At 43.6% G+C, this 21,879-nt stretch overlaps 1 protein-coding gene across 1 annotated transcript in view; it reads right to left on the bottom strand.

The window, feature by feature from the left end:
• The window catches only part of FOXP1 (forkhead box P1), a gene marked incomplete at its 3' end in the record, with an annotated part of 338,169 nt that extends 317,363 nt beyond the window's left edge, over positions 1-20,806 (bottom strand). Inside the window, exon 1 of the mRNA XM_084269605.1 lies at positions 20,782-20,806. The remainder of the gene's footprint in view (positions 1-20,781) is intronic.
• Positions 20,807-21,879: the final 1,073 nt, after the last annotated feature.

Genomic DNA, 21,879 nt, shown 5'->3' with positions numbered 1-21,879 from the left:
TTTTATTTCATTGGATAAATGTGGAAGAGAAAGTTACTGAGTAAGTTTTAGTCTGAGTAAACCGTGAAGCAATTAACAGGAGTTCAAAGATACTTTTTCATCTGTCAGATACCCTACTGCCTTTTAAGTTTCACATGCAAGTTATTGCAAGTGAAAAAGGGACACGGTCAACTGGAGACCCCACCACATCCATACCAACGGGGGGTGGGGGAGAGCAAGTTCAGGTGCAGCACCTGCTCCTGAGCTCCCATCTGGGGGGGATGCAGCTACAGCCTACTGAATCCTAAGAAAAAAATAACAATCATTCACCTCATCTGTTATTTTGTTAGAAATAATACAGATTCATTTGGGGAAACTTGATAACGAGGTATGGAAATAGAAGATGCAAACCTGCAAGGTAAATAAACTACAGAGAATAATCTTGAATCTCTTTGTAAGTTTATAAAATTATTTACTTGTTCTGATCTGAGCAAACATAAAAGAATACCTCTCCCAGGCTCCAGGCATTGTTACCATCAATTAACTAACAATTCCATAAACAATAAAAGTATTACAAAAACAGCAGCACATCCCCACCTACACATTAGCACCAGTCAGCAAAAAACCCAACAAAAAACTACAAACAACACTTCCTACTCCTTGAATTCCCAAAGGAAACTCCACCCCAGCTGCTGCGATCAAAAATACGGACTTAAGAAAGTGTCTGCAAGGTTAAGTGGCAATTTTAGGTGTTACTTGTAACAGAAGTAAAACAATTTCAGACACAAGGGTGAGCGTAAGCTGAGAATTCCTTGAATACAGACTTCTCCCCAAATGATGGTTTCTCACAGAGATTGTGTTCTCTGCCTCAGGATGCCAAAAGGTACATGGATCTAGATGAAAGAAAAGATAAAAACCCCAAGATCTAAACCATTCATCACCAACCAACCCCAGCAACGTTTCCTTGCACCAGGTACAGATGCTGTCAGGAGAGGGCTGTGCCACCACCGCTCCATCACACCTTGGAGGTGGAGGGATGGTAGGAAAAGGGGATTCCAGCCTCCTTCCTCCTCTCCTCTTCTCCCTCTGGCAAGTCCACACTTGCCTCCTCCCACTGGATTCTCAGCTGCGTTCTCAGGTTTCTGTGGGTCAACACTGCACCGACTTGGCACCCGCAGCCCGCCTGTGAAAGCCGGGGAGTCATGCAAATGCAGCTGAATAGGCAACGTCGTCTTTTCTGATTCATTATGAATAGGCAGAAGCCATTTTAGGCAGGATGGAGAACATCTTCCTTCTTAACTTTAGAAAGTATTCTCTCAAGAAAACAGTTCCAGCTCCTAACTTCTCCTCAGTTCCCCCAATCATGGTCCAAAGACCCCTAAGCACACACACCCTGTGACTTCAAGTAGGGTCACGGCTCCTGCTCTGAAGTTAGGCAAGCACTAAATACCTGCACCCTGCAGAAACACAGGCTGAGATAAACCCTCCAAACTTACCATGCATCTGGATAAAGGGTATTTTAAAGTACAGCATCGCTGTGCAGCTGGCACAAGCCAAGCCCCTCCCTGGTACTTCTCCTCCCAAGTATCTTTCCTCTGTCAAAGTTAATAACTCTTTGTTCCCATCCTTCAAAAAAAAAAACTATGGAAAAAATTCAGCTTCCTTCTGGGAATCAACATGGTACATTTGGAGAATCAATTCCTTCTTTAAAACCCTGAAATACAGGGATTTTAACCCCAGTTTAAGTGCAAGTTTCAGTACACACTGAACTTTGAACCCTCCCAGATTTCTTTCTAAGAGTAAGAGATCCAGAGGAGGATCTCCTACAATGTATATCCAACAATAAAGTAAAAAGTAATTACTACAGCAGAGGAGGGTGATTTATAAAATGCAAGTGTAGGAAATAATTATTTACCTTCACAACAAGCAGTTTCTTCTTGGTTTCTGTGCCATAAATGTAACTTTCTCCCAACAGCAACTTCTTAAAAGATGTTTGTCAACTCCTGTCATTCACAGATAGACAACAAAGAAAAATGTATATCTTTCTAATGAGATGCACAGCCAAGGACGGTTGTCAGCATCATAGCACTGCTGTTGTGACATGTATTTCATTTTCTTCAATACATAACGGGAAAGCTGTTTAAACCAGCAGTCCAAGCAACGTCCAAATAAGCATTAATAATGCGGTGAATAACTGATCATCACTAGATGGTTTTCAGCACGATAAAGGTTTTTCCCTCCCCCTTTTAAAAATATCCTCCTAGTTAGAAAACAAAGAGGCAGAAGTTAAGACTGTTGCCTGCTACCTCCTACTACGGGCACACATCTGCAAGTGCCAACCTGCTCGCTGCCGAGCCCGTCCTTGTGTGCTGTGGATTTCAGCACTACATCAACAGATTGCAGCAGCACAGCAGGTGGAGCGGGGGGCTAAGGGAGAAGCAATTAACATGTATTGTGTTTCCCATTTTTCAAGGTAGATGGCAAATTCTGTTTCACAGACATGTACAAATTCGCATACAAAACCCACTGCATAATACAAAGACATCTGTGTTTACCAAAGTAATCATTATTGTTTAATGCATATTTTTTACACCATTTAACAAATAACTTTAGCTCTGATGAACATGGTGATTTTCACGATAGACTTAAGAGGGAAAAAGTTCCTAAGAGATGTGGAGCTGCTAACTCATGCTAAGCATCGGGAGAAGCACCACAGATGAAGGGCACTGCCCTGCCTGCCTGTTCTCACCCCGTGCATGCTCAGCTGTCACAGTCCAGCTGGGATTTGGTGGCTTGCTGCCTTGCATTAGAACTTGAAGCCATCCTTGCGCTGCGCCAAACTTTGAGGACACATGCAGCTAGGGCAGGCAGCACCCCATCAAAAGCCATGAGCAAGCACGGCTGTAAGACCCCAACATTCCAGGACCAAGCCTGCAGCCCCACAGAGCCTCTCTCCCCAAAGAGCTTGGTGCAACACACCTGCCTTCAGGACCAGTCCCACCACCACTGTAGTCAGGGGAGATTCCCATCTCTCCTCCTGCCTTGCCACTTACAGACATCATCTCTGCCCCACCACACCTCCCCATCCTCCTGCTCCAGCCCAGAGGGAGCGACGTGCCTAACCCTCACGGGCTTCAAGGGGAGCTGCCAGCAGGCAGGCAGGCACGGCTGAAACACGAGGATGGGGCAGCTCAGAGGAGGAGTGAGCCGAGTCGAGACCCCGCTACATGCTCAGTGATTATAAGATTAGTGTGTTTTTATTTAAAGTGTTATCCGTTAACATCCCGTATTACAAAAGTAGCACAACAGTATCGACAGACTGTCAATATTAATAGGAGTGTCTAATGTTATATCAATACTAATTTAATTTCTGTTATCTGCAGGCTGCAGGGCCTTTCTGAAGAAACAGAGGAACAAGAATGAGAAAGCCAAAGCAGTGACATAACAGGAAAACGAGCCATTCCTTCAGCTTCTCCATCATTCAGTGGCACCCTGCTGTTTAACACAGTTATCCCTGCTTCTTCTTTTGAGAAAAAACACTGACAATACCCTCTTGGGGTTTTTTTCCAATATCACCAGAACCTCCACACTCTCTTTTTCTTTTTGGCCCAAAAACGTTATTGCAGAACGGTGTTTTTCCTAACTATGCACACTCAAAATCTGTACAATAAGTACATCAGACACCAGCAATTTTAGGTCAGGTTAATAATTCACCCTTAATACACAGCGCTGATTCACAAGGAGAATTCTAGACCAGTAAATGACCCAGAGACCTTAAAGAGCACATGGGAAAAAGCACGTTCTTCATTTTACGTGCAAAATATATATATTTAGGGTACAATTTCTTGAAGAATTGTATTTTAATGAGGTTTAAATGAGTGTCTCTAAGAGTACAGGGTAAAGACACATGTTGGTAAGTCTGCCCGAGGTGGCAGGTACTGCAGGGTAGGGAGAAGCTCTCATCTTTACAGGGAGATGCTTGGCATGACCAGGACCCCAGCACCACCCCTGCGCTTCCCATCACTACTAACATACTTTAAAACAGAGAGGAAGACAAATCCACAATGACAAAAAGTCAAAGTGAACAAAACAATTGAGCTAAATATGTAAACATTCATTTCAAATAACATTAAAATATCTTTCTTTGCATTTTCTTTTTTTGTGGCAGAAGGACCAGCATCTGAGGACACAGAATCATCACCTAAGAACTGAGTAAAAGAGGAAATTGCCTAAAATGAAGACACAGTATCAAAGGAGAATATTTCCCCTGCTTTAGCACATGAATGATCCCAACTGTACTTGCTACAAAGCATTAAGTGGGAATGCAGGGGAAAATATTCTTCTCCTTAAATACATTTCAAATAAGTGATTTATGGCTTTCAAACTGTGAAGGAGAGAAGTGGAAAAGAGGAAGGTATTGGGGTAGGAAATTGGCTTACCTTGTGATATTCCATGATGTGTGACCAGTTCCCACAAATGGGTGAATCCTCTTTCCCCTGTTAATGAAGCTGTGGGTTTGCCGGTGTCCCCCCCTCTGCCCAGCCAGCACTCCCCACTGCAGAACAAGGTATGGGGAGCCCAGCCCAGTGCCAATAGTACCCTCACAATTTTACATCACCGTGCCAGATTTCATAGTGTAACAATACCCCAAGCTCCCTTGAAAATACCTCGAGAGGGTACTAAGCATGGGGCAGCAACTCCAAAACGCCAGCACCAGGATCCCCGCAACAGTCCCTGATGCTGGCCCACACCACCATGGATGGTGACATCCTCTGAAACCCACATCAGAACAAGACAACGCAACGTCTGCAGGTATGGAAAAACCAACTTTCATGTTGCAATAAAAACTCTTAACTTCTCTCAACAAGTTGTGCCCTCTCAGTAAGTTCTCCTTGCCAGATTTACAGAAATTCCCACTCATAAAAAAATTCTCCCTTCAAACAGATCTTTTCTGCTACCCATGCTTGTTGCAGTCGGAGATTAACATTAATTGGTGGTTGTGAAGAAGCCACGTCTGCCAGGCTGCTTCCCAGAATGACAGAAAGGAGGAAGGAAGGCAGAAAATGAGGGAAAACAGTCTGTGGCCTTTGAAAACCAGGGGACTACGCTGCCGAACAAATCACTTCCAGGCAGTTGGGGATGGAGCCAGAAAAGTATCTTCGAAAGGAAAAAGAAAAACCAGTCAGGAATCAACAAGCAGGCAATGCAAGGGGAAAAACTACTGTAGGGAAGTTAATCCAAAGGGAGTCCCATAAATTGGAAAAGGATAAGAATAAAAATTAGGAGTTATTGGACAAGGATTAGTTTAAGAGAGGTGGCTTCCCACCAGGAAATGGGGATTGAACGGCTCGTGTACAGCACAGCTGAGGACCTTGGAAGAGGCGGCAGGGAGAAATTACAAGGCATGGTGATGTAGGCTAGCCTGCAGAATAAGAAAGCAAATTGCAGACAAACTTGTGGGTCTGAGCACCCACCGGGCAACCTGGCCACCTTGCGGGACCTGCAGAAGAGAACAAACCTCTCCAGACTGGCCATGGAGCTCTGCCTTTCTGATTTAAAGCTCCAAACCTGGCTGTTGGGATTTACACATAAAGCAACAGGACCCCCAGGGGATGTGCTCGTCCCCATCTGCAGGGCTTGGGTTGCACCGCCTCGCACAGCTCCGTTCCCCACAAGCACAAATCACTGCGAGAAAGGAGATGTGAACCCCACGCCTTCACAGCACAGTTTAAGAAAGGGATCTGCCATATAGGAACCCTTATTGCCAGTTATATCTTCCTCTTACCTCTTAGAGTTCCTTCTGCTCACCACCCATGCCTACAACCACCATTTCTGCACTTCTCCTCCCTCCTCAGCCTCTTCACAAACTTCCAAGCCCCTTTTATCCCTGCATGGGAGGCAGCGCCGATGGGAGCAGCAGCAGCCATAGCTCATAACTCGCCTAACAAACGCCAGCCAGAAGTGATTTGTAGGCATCAAGTAGATTATTATTTTTTGAGAGAGTGGGAGAAAAAAAAAAAAAGAAAAAAAAAAAAAAGAGGGGCACAAGCTTAAGGTGTTGTTGATGAATAAAGATGAAAAGAAGGTTTTAGGGTGAGAAATGTTTGTCTAGTGTGACCTAAACCATTCAAACCTCATTTGATAGATGATGGACATTTATTCCCTGCTATGTGTCACTTCAAAGTCTGAGGTTTATATTAAACAAGAAGTCTTCTCCTCCTAAGTTGTTCTTCACTTTTTTTCCCCAGAGTTTATCACACAGCACAATACCAAGAAATGTAATCACATTTAGTTTTTATAATAAAGTCGTATGGGCACTAGTAGTACATATTAGAAGATGCATTTTATTGTTTTTCATTATGTAATTGTGTGCTTCATTGCTTTTCATCTGTTTTCCCTTGTTGTGGGAGGTGGCACAGCCCAGGAAAACCATTTCTCTGGGGATGATGTTCTAAGGGCAGAATGAAACCAACCCACACGTGCTCCGCTCGGACGCAGTGCCATCACCTTTCTACCTCCCCATGGGTGAAGACCAGACTCCTGATAAACTGACAGTTCACAGCCTGAGACAAGGCAAATCCAGCTTTTTCCACCCCACAAGGCTTGTCCCTACTCAGAGAAGCCATCAGCAGTAAATACTTAGAGCAAGCAAGGACACCAGGCACAGCACCAGCTTTAATCCCCTGAGAAGAGATTTTGAAGTCTTGCATTCCAGTCACCCACAATCCTGGCTCACAGTCACACACCAAACATCTCACCCAACATGGGTGGCAGCAAGCAGGGTAGGCACAGGAGCCCCACACCACCGCAGATATCACACAAGCAAAGACATCTCCTAGGAGGGCCCCACACACCTGCAGCTCCAGAGATGTCTGCAAATGGTTCACAGACCTCAGCCTAAACAAAAAGCTCCCAATTAAAAGCAAAAATACACTCTCCCCCACCCACTTCTGCTTCCCTTGTCATTCAGCAGGGTTACATCCTGGCAAGACAGAATCACAGGGGTTGGAAGGGACCTCGAGAGATTATTGGATCCAACCCCCCTGCCAAAGCAGCTCCCCAGCTCATACTGCACATATTTGTGTCCAGAAGGGTCTTGAATATCTCCAGAGATGGAGACTCCAACACCCCCCTGGGCAGCCCGTCCCAGGCCTCTGTCACCCTCACTGTGTAAAAGTTCTTCCCCCTGTTGGTGTGGAACTTCCTGTGCTCCAATTTGCAGCCATTGCCCCTTGTCCTGTCTCCACAGACTATTGAAAAGGGGCTGGTCAATTCCCTCTGCATCCCATACTTAAGATATTTATAAACATTAATTAAGTCCCCCCTTAGTCTTATTTTCTCTAGGCTGAACAGTCCCAGCTCACTCAGCCTTTCCTCATACGGGAGATGTTCCAGGCAAAGACCAAGAGAAGACCTCACCCTAGGAGTTACCATTCAATCTTCCCCCTTCCCATAACGAAGGAAAACAAAAAGATAATGCTAAGATGACATCCACATGCTGCTGGAGCTATTGGAGAGACTCCTGAAACCGAAGTGGAAATGAGATGCTTGCCCTGGACTAAGCCAGCTGGGAGAGCAGGAAGGGCTGCAGAGCAGTGCACCAGCATGCCAATGGCTGAGAAGCACCGAGTAAAATTTAAGGACAAAAATACTTCCCTTTCTTACACCCAGAGAAGGATGTCTTAGCTTTGGATCTTGGCTTGCAACCTTATGAGAAGTTCACGTTGGGAAATAAATAGTCTGTATCGTGAAACAAGGGTTTTTTTATAAACAGCCAATATTACAGTTAGCTTTGAATATGGGGTTCCTTCTACTAAAAACATGATCACTCAATTATAGATGTTTACATTCCTGTACATTAAAAACAAACACATTATGTTAATAAATTATGCAACTAAACTATACTTGATGGGCTATGTTCCTGTTTAGTACTCACACAAAGCACTGCAGCATTTAACTGCAGGGTAGATTTACTCATTTACTACATATGTTCCTTTAAATGTGCCCCAAAATTTGTTTTCTCAGCACTTGCTCACTGAGATTGCTTTCAATATTGGCTTTTGGGGAGTTCATTTTACTTAAATCCTCTATTAGAGGAGAATACCACAGATTGACTGAAACCGTATTTCTGCACCAGAATGTTGACTCACAGGAGAGCAAAAAATTATTTCATGCTAGTTCTGGCCCCAACCAAGGATACTACCTCTCCTCTGTGCCCTCCCCTGAAATAAAGGGAGATTCCTTTGATCTGAGATGCTCCGGTCCCCCCCCACGAACACACAGACATCTCCCTACTGCCCTTCCTCTCTCCATCCTCAGCAAACCCTCACTGCTGCCCAGCCCTTGAAGGCCCCACAACTGGGCATCCATGCTCAAAGTAGGAAGCTTGAAATTATGCTCCATCAAGTTGCTCCATCTCACTACACTTTTAGAGCTTTAAATATATATATATATATCAAATTTCTATTCAATTTCTCTCTACACAGCTGCATCTCTAATGAACCCCCATAAAAGTTAAAACTTACATTCGGTAATCATATGCAATTGAAACATCATAAAATGAGAAGTCAAGGAACTGTATGTGGGCTGCAATGACTTGTCTTATTGTATTCATTCCCTTAATAAATATATCTTAAAAATAACCTCGCAGTCACACATTTGCAATATAATATAAAAATAACACTGGATTCAAATTATTAAACAGGTAATTTAATAGAACGAGAATTGAAATGTAGGACAGCGAGCAACTTTATGCTACAGGAACAGGATGATTTTAGCCAACACAACTATTTTTCTTTTTTGCATTATCTTTGCATTTATAATAGTACAACATCCACATAACCTTGACACTGTAGTCACCTTAGTAACAAACAAGTGTAACGTTCACTTATAATTGAAACCCCAATAGGGTATCTGATTCAAGTGAAACAAAACTCGGAGGCCCCTACGCTGTTGCTTTTTTCTTAGTCACATATACACAGGCTAAAAGGATTTAAAAATAGATGTATTTGTACACTATTAAATCTACAAAGCAGAACCATTTAATTTTAATTTAACGCAAAATGGAAACAAATATAACACCTTTAGAAGACGCGATGCTAAAAAGAGAAGCAAATTATTTAAGCTCTGGATCAGCGCAGCTTGGCAAATTCGCACCAAGTAAAGGCCAAGTTTTCAACCAGCCTTACAGCTGAGAGCAGCAGCTGTGCCCAAGGGACCACTGTGTCACCAGCCCCAGCCAGGTAGAGGACACCTTCCACTGCGGCACCACAGCCCAACGCCCAAGGAGGGGGATGAGTATCCCCAGCCCAACCATCATCCCTGGATCAGGGCTCTGCCTGGCACAGGCTATGCTCCTGGCTGCACACTCAGCTCCTGCTTGGTGTAGCTGCTTTCATTTAAATTGGAGTATGTGAAATGAAAGAGAAAGGGCAGAGCTCCCGTCAGTGCCCAGAAGAGGAAAGGTCTGAGCCTCCCCAGACCAAGACCTTTTCCTTAGTGATGACCAAGACCAGTCACCTCAAAGAAAGGCACAAGAAACATTTGAGTTGAGAGTTTTCACCTCTGGGAAAAGGGGTTTCTGCATAACCATTTGCTAGCTTTGTCCTAGAGCCAGAGAACTTACCTTCTTCCTAACTTGCAAAATTAAATAAAGGCACCTCCACATGTTTGTGATCACCTACGTGGCTAAATCCTCTTATTGTTTCACACCTAGTCCTTCATAGCTAGGATTTAGTTTTATTTAATGATTACCTAGTCCTGTTTTAGCTAAAAAAAAAACAACCAACCACTTAACTACAATCTAAATCAATCATCCAAAGCCATCTTTTACTTCCTCATGTTGGCTTGCTCTTCTCTCACAACTCCAAAGCCACAAACTTTCTGTCCCTGCAAAGAGCCAGCCCATCGCCTCTGGTGCACCGGCACAGCCCCAGCCATGCATCCCGCTTGTCAACCAGGGCTGCCATCTGCCAGAGCTCCGTCTTCGCCGTCACGCTTTTATGAAGTCCCTGATGAGCATGATTCAATTAACGTCGCCTGAAAAGCCACTACACCGCAAATGAAAGGTGACAAGGAGTTGAGACAGTAGCAGCGGGGGCACGACGGAGGGCAAACCGGCCAGAGGACACGGCAGACCTGTTACTGCATGTGGCAAAATGGGTTTGATCTGACTACGGCCAAGGGCAATGGGGAAGGATGTGGGGGGGGGAGGGGGGCAGAGAGAGTCTGAAGGAGTGAGACTTTTGGAAAGCTTGCCCCACCCTGCCACTGGAAAGGCAAAACGGAGGCCAACGCGTGCTTTTTATCGAGTTATTCTGGCGTCAAGTGTTGCGCCTGTATGCAGCACCACGGTGCTGGTCACCAGGAAATGCCCGGTGGAATAATTAGCTGTGCCTTGCTGGAGGCACACAGGATGCCACCGACCTCGCTGGGAGGTCCATGCCCGGAACAGCTGCAGGAGTGGGCTCCTTCTGCCGGTGGAAACAAGGACTCGGCTAAATGTGGCGAGCTACAAGTTTCTGCAACAACGTGCAAGTCTCCAACATGTGGCCCGTAACGTAGCTGTTGCCATGGTAAATATTCATGTTTAGTGAAAAGTGTTAAATCTTGTATCATAAGTTAAATCAGCTGCCAAGACACATTTTCACAAGTAGGGGAATTTTTGTCTTTTCAGAATGGAATGTTTTTCAGTTGACATTGATTTTTCCCTAAAATAAGTCCCCCAGAAAGGAAGCCAATCACACGTGAGGCAGTCCAAGAGCTGAATTACTCTACTCCTTCTCTGAATCATCAACAAGTGTTGTGTGCTGGTGTGTGTGTGTGTACAAATGCACTGTAGCTTCCTAAATCCCATCCTCATATACAACTGAGCAGTTAGACAATATATCTGGAATATTAAACCACTGATCCCAGCAGAAGTAACACCGATATTTCCTATTTTGGGTGCTGTGATTTCAGCAAGAAACTTTTCTAAATAGGAAGCATTTCAAAAGAAAAAAACCCCATAAGCTTAACTTGCCCTAACCTTTTCACAAACACAAGGCTCAATCCTGAGCCTGAGTAGAGGGTTGTTTATGTAGGTCAAGGACAGAAATAGAGTGTATTTACTTGCTTTTATGTTTCTTGTTCAGCATTTCAAAAGAGGACAAATGGGTTTAATACAATTTCAGAGAGAGACACAAGTTGGAATTAATGCAGAATTGGTTAAAAAAAAAAGTGTTACTTTTATTCATTTAAAAACTGTTGTGAGCAAAGCTGACCGTTATCAGTTCAAGATCTGCAAAATTACATGCATGTGTCCTTCCACTCTTGAACTACTCAAAATTGGCTCATTCTGGCATCTTCTGGTTAAATCTTCCGTATTTAAAGCAAAATGCATTTCCAACAGAAGGTTCTTTAGAATAAGGGGGGAAATCGTAATTCAGTAATTAGCCCAATTTCACTCACAGCAGGGTAACTAACTCCTCTGATAACAGCAACCAAGCAGAGCCAGTCCTAAAGTCTGAGCAGAAAAGACAAAAGGAGTCATCTGCTTTTGCAACCAAAATAAAACCACAGACAGCAATGGCCTCCTTGCTCTCTCCTGCCCAAGCCCCACGCCAGGGAGAACCTCTCCCACTGACACAAGCAGGGAGGACTCAGCCCCCAGACCAGCCCTGCAGCTCCCACAGATGTAACTGCCCAGTCAAACAGTGCAGAGCTCTGGTTTTCCTCTTCCGCATCTCTCTTCAACAACCACAAACTGGATTTCACCTTGGTTGTGTCTTCTGCGGTGAGGACTTTGCTCAACAGATTCCTTTCTTCTTTACCTACCTCTGAGTAGCAACAGCCAGCAGCCAGTCACATCCTCGTTTCTAAGTTAAGAAACACTTCAGATTCCTCCTCCTCTCTCTAATTATTGCTCCACAATCGATTTGCCATACCCCATGCCAGATTCACACCTTAGTTCCTCACCTCTAGTCATTAAAACTCAAACTCTCCTCCCATCTTCTCCACAAAAGACATTTTTCTAGCAAGCAAGCTACTGCTCCCGCTCTTACCTCTTTCTCTAGTGAAACCAGCTCTACCGAAAGGCTGAAGCTTATTTAGCACTCCCAGTTCTCTACTTGTCTCTTTCTTTTATTTTACATGGTTCAATGTTCTCATTCTGCCTTCTCTCCTTCTTTCTCCACCTCAGTGCTACAAAAAGACATCTTCTGTGACACCTTAAAAAAAGAGATCGCTGAATTAACATGACTTGCACTGCACGGTATTTTCAGACCAGCCATTTGCTAATGTCACAAACACAATTAGGAAGTCAGGGGAAGAGCTTAGAGAAGCAGATGAAAGCTGGAGAGATAAAATGGAAAGCTTTTACCTGCCAGGCTCTCAGGTTAGGGTTCTAGGCTGCTCTGGGATCTAATAAAGGTATGAAAGAGCCACATTAAGGAGATGCATAGTCGCTGTGCTGTAAATATCGAGCGGGGCTTTTTCCATCCTCCTATAGACATGGATTTTTTGCTCCTGTGATTTGCAGGCTGGTAGCCATAGGTGGTTTAAATTCTTGATATTAAAAAAAAAAAAAGCTCAGAGCATTACTGACAATTAAAAACAGCTTTTACACATGCACAATAACGCTTCTCATGCTTTAAAAAAAATAATATGCATATCCATATTACCATCATAATAAGTGCCACAGAGTGACATGATATGATTGAGTATAATGGCTCCTTTGGAGCCATTATGGTCGATCAGTAAATAATACACTTTTGAAATTGTCTAACTACATATTTACACTTGTCAACTCTCATAGACTTCAGTGACAGAATTTAAAAGAAACACTGTAAAAAACTGTAAGAACATTAAACCACTAAAACATTATGCTGAAGTAGTATTAAGGTTTGACTTAAACCCAGAAAAACATGGAAATACCAAGTTAAGGCCAAATCTCAACAAGTGACACTGTCTTTAGCTGACTGAGCCATGCCCGAGTGCTTGCATCTGTCCGGGCAAAGCAAGGGATGAGGCAGGGCTGGGCTGGAAGGAGAGGACCCATGAGTGGTCCTGGGTATCCCTGAGCACCGAGCCATTGTGGAGGGTTCTGCCCACCAACTTCACAGGCTGCCCGCAGGACTTAGCTGTTCAGCAGGACACTGCTTTAGGGTATTTAAAAAAAACCCAAAGCCTGGGCTTTGTCTCTGTTTATTCAGATGAAATTTCCAATTAAGTTGAGAAGAATTAGTCTTCACTTAGTTTGGAAGAGGCCCCGTTGAGACACTGGGAGTTTTGCCTAGCTGAAACACATGGAGAAAAATTTCAGGCTTTGACCCTAAAAAGGCATTGTCAAAAAAAAATATGTTAAACAAACATGACAGCAGAACATTAATATCCCAGAGATTCCCTCCATGTGGGAAAAGAAAAGACTGGGAAGCAAGATGTTTTTTCAAGAGTAAAATAATGGCCTCTGCGTTGGCTTTGTTAATTGATAATTTTGTCTCTCTTGTTCAGCTGTAGTCACTTTTGCTCCAAGCAGCAGTGGCAGCAACTTTATTGGTTCCAGTAGAGCTCTGCAGAAAACAATAAGCATCAAGCCCCCAAACGCCATCTGTCTTTCTGCAAGGCTCACATCCTGCTGCCCCAGAGTCAAGGGGATAATGAATGCTTGCGAGACGTGAAGAGCAGCCCCAGTCCCGCGGCACCTCCTCTGCAACAAAAGGACCCCCAAATGCTTCAGATGCTCTACACTACAGTCCCAAACTATGCTGTAAAAAGCAATGATAGATATTTTCCTAGAGCAAAGGTCTTCCTTTCACATATATATATATATATAAATATATCTCCTTGGTCAGACTTATCTATTACCTAGCTTGTGAGAACAAAATCCATAAAGGCTTGGCACGGCAGACTCTTGAAGTTGTTTGAAGACACAACCACCACACCCCTGTCAAGAGGGAATTACAACTCTGTTTTATAGTCAACTCTCCCTTCGACCGGCTGATGACAGAGCAGCCTCCCTCTATCCTCAGCATCTGGGATTTTACAGCCGCTGTATATAAATGGGATTTTCATGACAAACAACTCTGTATTTGGTTTCCTTGTATATCTGAAAGCAAGAATGATCTCTTCAGGGTCTGCTGGGAAGAAGTATTAATGAAGACAAAGAGTATTTTATGCTATATTCCCCAGGAGCATTATCATGCTGACAATATAATTACTTTGTCCTAAACAAGTACTTTAAGTCCACATTCTCCTCCCAAAGCAGCTCTTCAGGACCCCCTGTACACACACTCCATGACAGCCCTTCCAGGCCCTTCCCCACAGCCAGCATCCCCACCATCCCATGACTGCCCGAAGAGGACAGAATCTGCCATCAGCTCAGAGAGCTTTCTCCAGTCTCTCATTTCATAAGCCCTCCCTGGAGATGTTTGCTTTTGTCTAAATATTATAAACTGTGGTATGACAAAAACTTAATAAACCCTGTTGCCTTTTCACTTTGCGCAGCGTCTGTCTCCTCTCACCCTACCTCACAGCTCATGCAAATGTCAGAGTGAAAACAGTTTCTACATCTCCTTCGGTCGCCCCAGAGTGATATAAGCAAAGGTAAACAAACTACTGAAGTCTGGGTATTTTTACTTCTGATGGGATGTAAATCAGTGGATGAAAGCTGGGAATAAACTGGCAATACGAGGCCAGCTTATTAAAGTTTCCTCCCCCAGCTCAGCATTCCCTCAGTGTAATATAGCTGACATATCCCTACACTAAGGGAAAAAACAACAAAAAAACCAACCCAAAGAGCTATAAATATTTCCCCCAAAGTCAAAGACACTCTTCCTTCAAGATGTTTGGCCAACTGTTACAGAAAGAGAAAATCATTTCCCTACTGAAGGGGGAAATCTTTACCTGTAAGACCTCAGGAGACCCCACATCAGCTTGAGTGCTTGGGATGGACAGAAGCTTCTCATGTAGGACATCCAAGGAGGCGAAACACCACAAGTGCTTGGGACAGGCACACGCTCCACATGGGACACACCAACACAGCACAACTTGGGACGCAGAAGGCACTCAGCTCCTGCTGTATCACACACTCCACTTCTCAAACAACCACCAGGGCATGAGCTTCATCACTGGGCTCAAATCAGAAAATGACCTATCCTGCGTGGAGCTGAAAGCCGCTGAGAAGATGGGGTTTTAAGAGCAGCAGCTCCAGCTGCCATCTAATTTCTGACCAGTGGGTGCCCCAAGCCCACAACCCCCTCATGTCATTATCTCCTGGCAGAAATGTTATGTACTCCCACTCTTCCCTCTCTGCCTCCTTGTTTAAAGCTTTCTGGCTGTTGGTGAGGAAATGAGTCTGCCTTGCTCTACCTTTCTCTCCATCACCTTGCTGTCTGTGAGGACTGGTGAGAAAATGTTTCAGCTGCTCTTACACTTCCACAGCATCCATTTCCTGAGGCCCTTATGGAAAAGAACGAGGCAAAAAAAAGGCCTTCTCCCATCTCCTGCCGACGATAGATTTATCAGATAATAGCACGGAGCAGGAATGATCCTGTAAAGCTGTTACCAATACCCAAAGGTATCCGAATAGCAGCAGTGAGACGGAGATCACGCTTGTTGCATTCACCAACCAATGGACAAAGCCTGAACAGCAACCAAGGGACCAGCAAAGCCTGTCTGGTAAAGAGCACAGCATTATTTTAACTTGCCATGAGTAGCTGTATGGCTTTTCTGACTTTCTGTCTGCGCACTGTATTTTTATATTTTATTTTAAGTTAAAACCTGCTGAAATTCAATGGCTCCAGACACAGCAGTGCCAAGGAAAAGGAGCCTCTGGTCCCTGAGAGGGACTTTTCTCAGTGCTGGCTTGACACATAAAATCTGTTTCTTCAATTACGTCTTCCCTCTTACCTATTTTAGACATGATGGTGTGAAAACATAATAAAAGCTCACGGAAAAAAAATTCAAGGAAGCTGAGAAAGCATTCTTCAGATTGTATTTAGGGGCCTTGGCTCACAAATGCTTTAATATAGGAGGATAGCCACTTGCACACCCCAGCACCATGCCAGCAAGCACAGGCTCTCACACCTTCCCAGAGCACCAGTATCTCCATCTCCAAGAACTGTCCCGTTCAATAAAAACACCGTTACCACAACGTAAAACTCCAGCTACAAACCCCACTTTGCACTGTTACTGCCCTGCACCCAATGAGGTGCCCGTGCTTTACAAGAGTTTGTTGTACATACACTTGTGATCCATGCAATTTCAGAACGTCGCCATGCCAGGTGACATCTCTGCTGTGCCACCCCAAGCTCAAACACATCCTAAAGCAGCTGAAGCATCAGCCAAGGGATTTTGATCATGCATTCAAAAACTGTACCAAGTCAGGGTGAAGCCTTGTAGATAAGAAGATCTCCTCAGGACTTACACTTCACGCAGCAAAATAGTTTCCCTTTAGGTGATTTATCGAAACAATGGATGTTATTTGTATGATGAAATGGATTAGTTGAAAAATTGTCCCATGGAGGTCATTATAGTCATAGCAAAGTCAGGGCTGGTTCTACTACTGCAACAAAAATTCTGTATTTGGCTTCATAAATGTCAAGCAATGAAAAATACCACTAATTCATCCAGGATAAAAGCCTACAAATAAAGTCCTCATTTGAGGTGTGAGAAGATTTTTTTACTTAGAAGGTGTGAAATTCCCCTTTCTCTTGGTGATGAGAAATGCTCCTTGATGCCCCATCTCCTCCAGGACATAGCCAAAGTGGAAATAATTTTCAAAACTAGTATGTACATGGAGTAACATGGTTAACATCATCCAATGAATTTAGATCCACCTACACGGTATAAATATATCTAGATAAACTGTCACCTTCAGCAGAATTCATTAAAATAATGTTGTATCTTCCTTGTTAAATGTAATTTTTTTAATTGAAATTTAATCTTACTGTATTATTTGGTAGATTTTTAATTGACATTTGTAGTAATTAATTGGTAAGCATTACAGCTTTGTCTGAAGAATTTAAAACTAAATTTGACATCGAGATTGGCCAGCCACTGCTGTGAGGTGCCTGCTGGGAGCATTTCATCATCCTCCCAGCCCCTCCTGCTGATCAGAGGTGGGAGATGATGGTCTCTTTCTTACAGTCATGAATTACATTACTAATGTATTCCATTACCACCACGCAAATGTCATGTTAATTCCTGATCATCATCAAGTCAGACAATGGTTTCCATGCTGGCACCCAGCCAATTAGCGGTGTGGAAAAATATTCCGCCAATTATATAACTTGAATTAGGTTAAGGACTCAAGAGAAAGCAAAATAAATGCTTTGAAAATACTTCTGAGATAAAATGTAAGTTGACACTGTCTTCATGTGCTATAGCCGATGTTATACAATCTGATAGGCAGCTGCCAACATTCATAACTGTTTATTAAATCTAGCCTCTCTTTATGGTGGCAGCTAAGATCTGTATTTTTACCAATATTAGGTTCATTGTGTTATGAAAAAAGACCAAAATACTTAGGAGCATTCACACTAGCTTATAAAACATATTATGTAGTATATTAAATTGTTAAAATTACTTCTTCTCCCCTCCCCACCCCGAGAAAGTTCCACGGACAGAAAAGTTTCAGGAAAAAGCCCAAGTCTTTCTGTAGCCACTGATGCTTCACAGGAGCAAGGCTGATCCTGCGAGGACAGAAGTGCTGTCATTGCTCCCGCTGTGGAGCTCTGCCAGGGGGGTGCCAGGCTCCTGGAGCTCTGCCCCTCTCCCCCCACCCCACTGACACACATTGGGGTCAGCACAACCTGCTGACCTGCTCTGCGGCTGTGGATGAACCCCTTTGGCATTTGCTCCCTGGCTATCATAGGCAGATAAGCCCCCCTGTGAAACCAGGCGCCCACCCACCAGAGGAGAGGACTGTGGCAAGATGGGACTTCCCTACAAAAAAAAGGGTCACCACACATCCTGGTTGAAATGCCCCCAGCTACACGGGACAGAGCAGGTTCCTGACACCACCTCATCTCCGCCAGCAGCACGATGCGCCAGCAACTCGCTGCACAACCAGGTTTTTAGTACCACCCCATTATTTTGAGCTATTCTGTTCTTAACTCAATTTATCATACGAGCATGGTTATCTCCAATTTATAAACATGCCCAGCACCAACCCCTTGACTTAAAAACATTTATAACTATGAGCAATTCCTTAAAACCTTTTACCATATCCTTCGGTCTCGTTTTCCTAGGTGCTGTAACGAGGCAATTCACTGTTCTGGCTGCTTACCCTAGCTGACCTTTGCCTGCCATAAAATGGTATACAAGTAAACGCTCTGCTTTAAATAAAACTCTTGCCTCTTCGAAAGGGCCCACGCATTCACTCAACACAATCAACAGAAACCACATTTGGTTACTCAATAAGCTGGAAACTTCTACAACGCGTACGGCGGTGAATGGATTCCTGACATCACCAGGGACACTCGAGTGGGGAACAAGAGAGACCGCTGAGAAGTGGCTCGAGCTGCAGCCGGAGAAAGGATCACTCCTTTAAGCTGAACTCTCAAGGAAAGCGAGAACAAAAACTGAATTAGCTCAACACGTACCCTCTGCAGTCAGCACATTGCTAGGCAACTTACCATCTCTTGATAGAATTATGGTGGAGGGCTGGTCGTACATCAGGGTTAAGATGAACACAAGCACCAGTTTTGGCCAACTGCTCCTTTCCAGTGGGACTGCTCAATGCTTGGTCATTTCATATTATTATTTTGCAGTATTTTCTAAGCACCTAGAGAGCCTAATGCATTCAGAAGGCATTTTAAAGCTATTATGTGACATGAAAATTTTAAGATAACTGGAAGTAAGTGAATTTTAAGAGGAATAGCATGAGTCTTTTTCTTTGTTCAAGCCAGCATTTGGAGGGAGTTAACAATCCTTCTTTGCTTTGCTTTTATTTTTTAATACTGAAGCTATCCAGAGGGCACGCTACTCAAACACTTTGTCTTTACTCAGGATGCTGGTTGGTCACAGCTCCATACCTCCATAACTCACCCTCTTATGTCAAGGGGATGCTTCAAAACACCTTGAGTCTCGCATTTGCCACCGCAGAGACCAGACACAAAGTGCTGTTCCGGGCAGTGCCATGAGGCTGTTGCAACACCTGGTGATGTCACATTTAACTAATGCCAGCCTTGGTGAGGCACTGATTTTTAATAGTGACTTGCATAGTAAAATTTAGGACTCTGGGCATTATTTACAGTTATTAAAGAAGTATTAAGCAAATACACGGGCTGCTTTAAATAGAGGCATGTACCTTGCATATAACCCCTGAGTTTTCCATGCATACTTCATAGGCACAAAGAAATAATTAATTAGCTAACCACTATAATTAAAATCAATTGATTCATATGTGACAGAGCAGTGAGAAATTTTTGCATCACTGGAGCAGTCTGAAATCAGTCCCTGTCGGGGGATCTCAGTCGTAGCAGCGAGGCTGGTAGTTCAGACATGAAGGAAGTGGTAAGAATCTCTCTCTCCTGCATGCACACTTTGAGCTGCCATATGGGTTTATTCAACTGTTTACTACACCAGTCGGTAAAAACTGAACAGCTATTATAATCTTTGCTAAATGACATGGTAATTATGCTACCTCTGGAAAAAAAGAAAAGAAAAATGGAAACTTTAACAAAAAAAAAAATCACAATTCACTGATGTGTGAATTTCTCAGGTTTTATAATCTTTGAATTGAAATTCTAACACACAGAGGTGTATTAAATATATAATAGAAACACAAATTTATTTTAAAAACCAATTTGTGCTCCCATTTCCTATGTTATTTAACTAGGCAGATTTCCTAGTTTTCAAAGATTTCTTACATAGAGCTTCCAGTTTCCCTGTACAATCAGGTGATTCTGGTTTTCCCAACCTCTTTGTCTTATGATTAACAAAGAAACATTGCTGGTCCTCTCACCCTGGTCACTATATATGAGAAGTGATGAGGAGCAGGCCAGTAAGAGGAGAGGACACAGGAAGACTCCGCATGCCAGGCTGCTGGGGGACAGGGACAGCTGGGGAAGGCACAGCCACCGCTCACTTGGCACCAAAGGGACCAACAGGCTTCTCGGCTGGACAACACCATGGAGAAATGGCAACTACCAATTAACAGTGAAGGGGTCGCCTCACACCACCCTGTCAAGCTTGACTCACTCCCACTAAAATTGGCTACTGAACGCTCTGTCCCTGTGTTCCTGCAGGTCAGGCATCGCAGCACCAACGCCACGCTGAACCGGGCAAGCACATGCAATGAGACAGCTCTCCTGTGTACCAGTGACACCATTTTGTCACTGGGATGCAAGCGCAGCAAACGGTGGAGCTAATTATTTGTTGGCAATGGTTCCTTCGAGAGTTCATCCTCTGACACATGATGGAGAGGAGACCTCCCCATATTCATATTTAATCACGACACGAATTGCCCACATAAGCACGTTTAGACCCTGTCAATGTGCAGGTCCTCAGTTCTTGGCAGTGGATTCTCCTGCATCACTGAACTCCAGGTTCAGCACCAAAGACCTCATAGCTCATAGGATTTGAAGGGATGGAGGAAAAAAAAAGAAAGGAAGGGAGGCTTTTTTCTGTATTGCTAATACTTGGTATTGTGTTACAACTAAGGTAGTTCTTGTATTAAGACAACAGTGGTGATTTGCTTTTAAGCACAAAGAAGAAACCCCAAAACCCACCATATTAAAAAGGGGAGAAAAGGGTGAGGGGAAGAGAAACTGTAAGAAAGGACAAGTGAGAGTTACTGCAAACTTGGGTTTGACGACTCACCAGTTTTACTTGCAGGCATCACACATATCCACTCATGACTCAGGGCAAATAAAGGAAAGGATCACAGAATCATAGGATCATCGAAACCCTTATCATGGCAAATGTGTCTGGAGGCCGGAGTCACTCAGGAAAAAATGTTCTCAGGAGACTGAAAGACAAAACCAGGTTTTAAAACTTCACTCAGCTAGAATTGTACCAAAGCCCACCATTTTCCTTTGAAAATAAAAGATGGTTATAAATGCGGGGTGGAGGGAGCAGGGGGGAGAATTACAGGAGTGTTTCTGCCTATCAAACGTTAATCACACAGCAGACTTTATTTGGCTTTAAATAAAACTAAAACTTACAATATTAAGAAAGGCTTTTTAAGACACACATAGTTCACATTTGCAATGTGCTTCTCCGACAGGCAAGCTTATGTTCCTCCTAAATACCAAAACATGTCACCATCCAAATCCATGCTCTGCTCAAAAACACCGCCCTGTGCCCAAAATCCAGCTACTTTAACCTACTTTGCATTATCAAAATAAAACAGTCTTTGAATTTCTGAAATATTTACACTCTGCCTTCACTCACTGCATCCTGATAAAACCTTAACAAAACGTGGAATCTCTTGTTAGCAATAATCTTTCCTCCGAGATAAGGAAAAAACACATATAAAAACTATTTGATGTTCAGGGTGAAAAGGCAAAATTTGCAAACATCAGTTAAGAAATAGCAATTAGTATGGGGTTTTTTTCCCCAGCTATTAGTAACACAGATTGAGTTTAAGCTTAGCTCAGAGGAAGCTGCTCGCTGCACAAATGAAACATTTTACTAATAAGGGTATTTTAAAATTAGATGTGTATTTTCTTTGCTGGCCAAGTATCCACACTGAGTAAAAAACTCATATTCAGAAATAGGAACAACAGTGTCCCAGAGGCTGTGGTGCAGAGACACAGCACCCAGGAAATCCCATGGGATTTAGACAGCAGCTCCAGTGCCAGCCCAAACTGGAGCAGGGCACTTGCTGCCCTTAAGGATGCACCAACACCTGGGAGAGTCTCTGCCCTCTGGACCACTATGCAACAGCAACCTGGAGCAATAAAGCCCAGAGGAGAA

The sequence above is a fragment of the Gallinula chloropus genome (genome assembly GCF_964237585.1).
Source record: "Gallinula chloropus genome assembly, chromosome: 12".
NCBI classification, from domain to species: domain Eukaryota; kingdom Metazoa; phylum Chordata; class Aves; order Gruiformes; family Rallidae; genus Gallinula; species Gallinula chloropus.
Note: the sequence above shows the minus strand (reverse complement) of the source record. Positions and strands in the feature narration are given on the sequence as shown.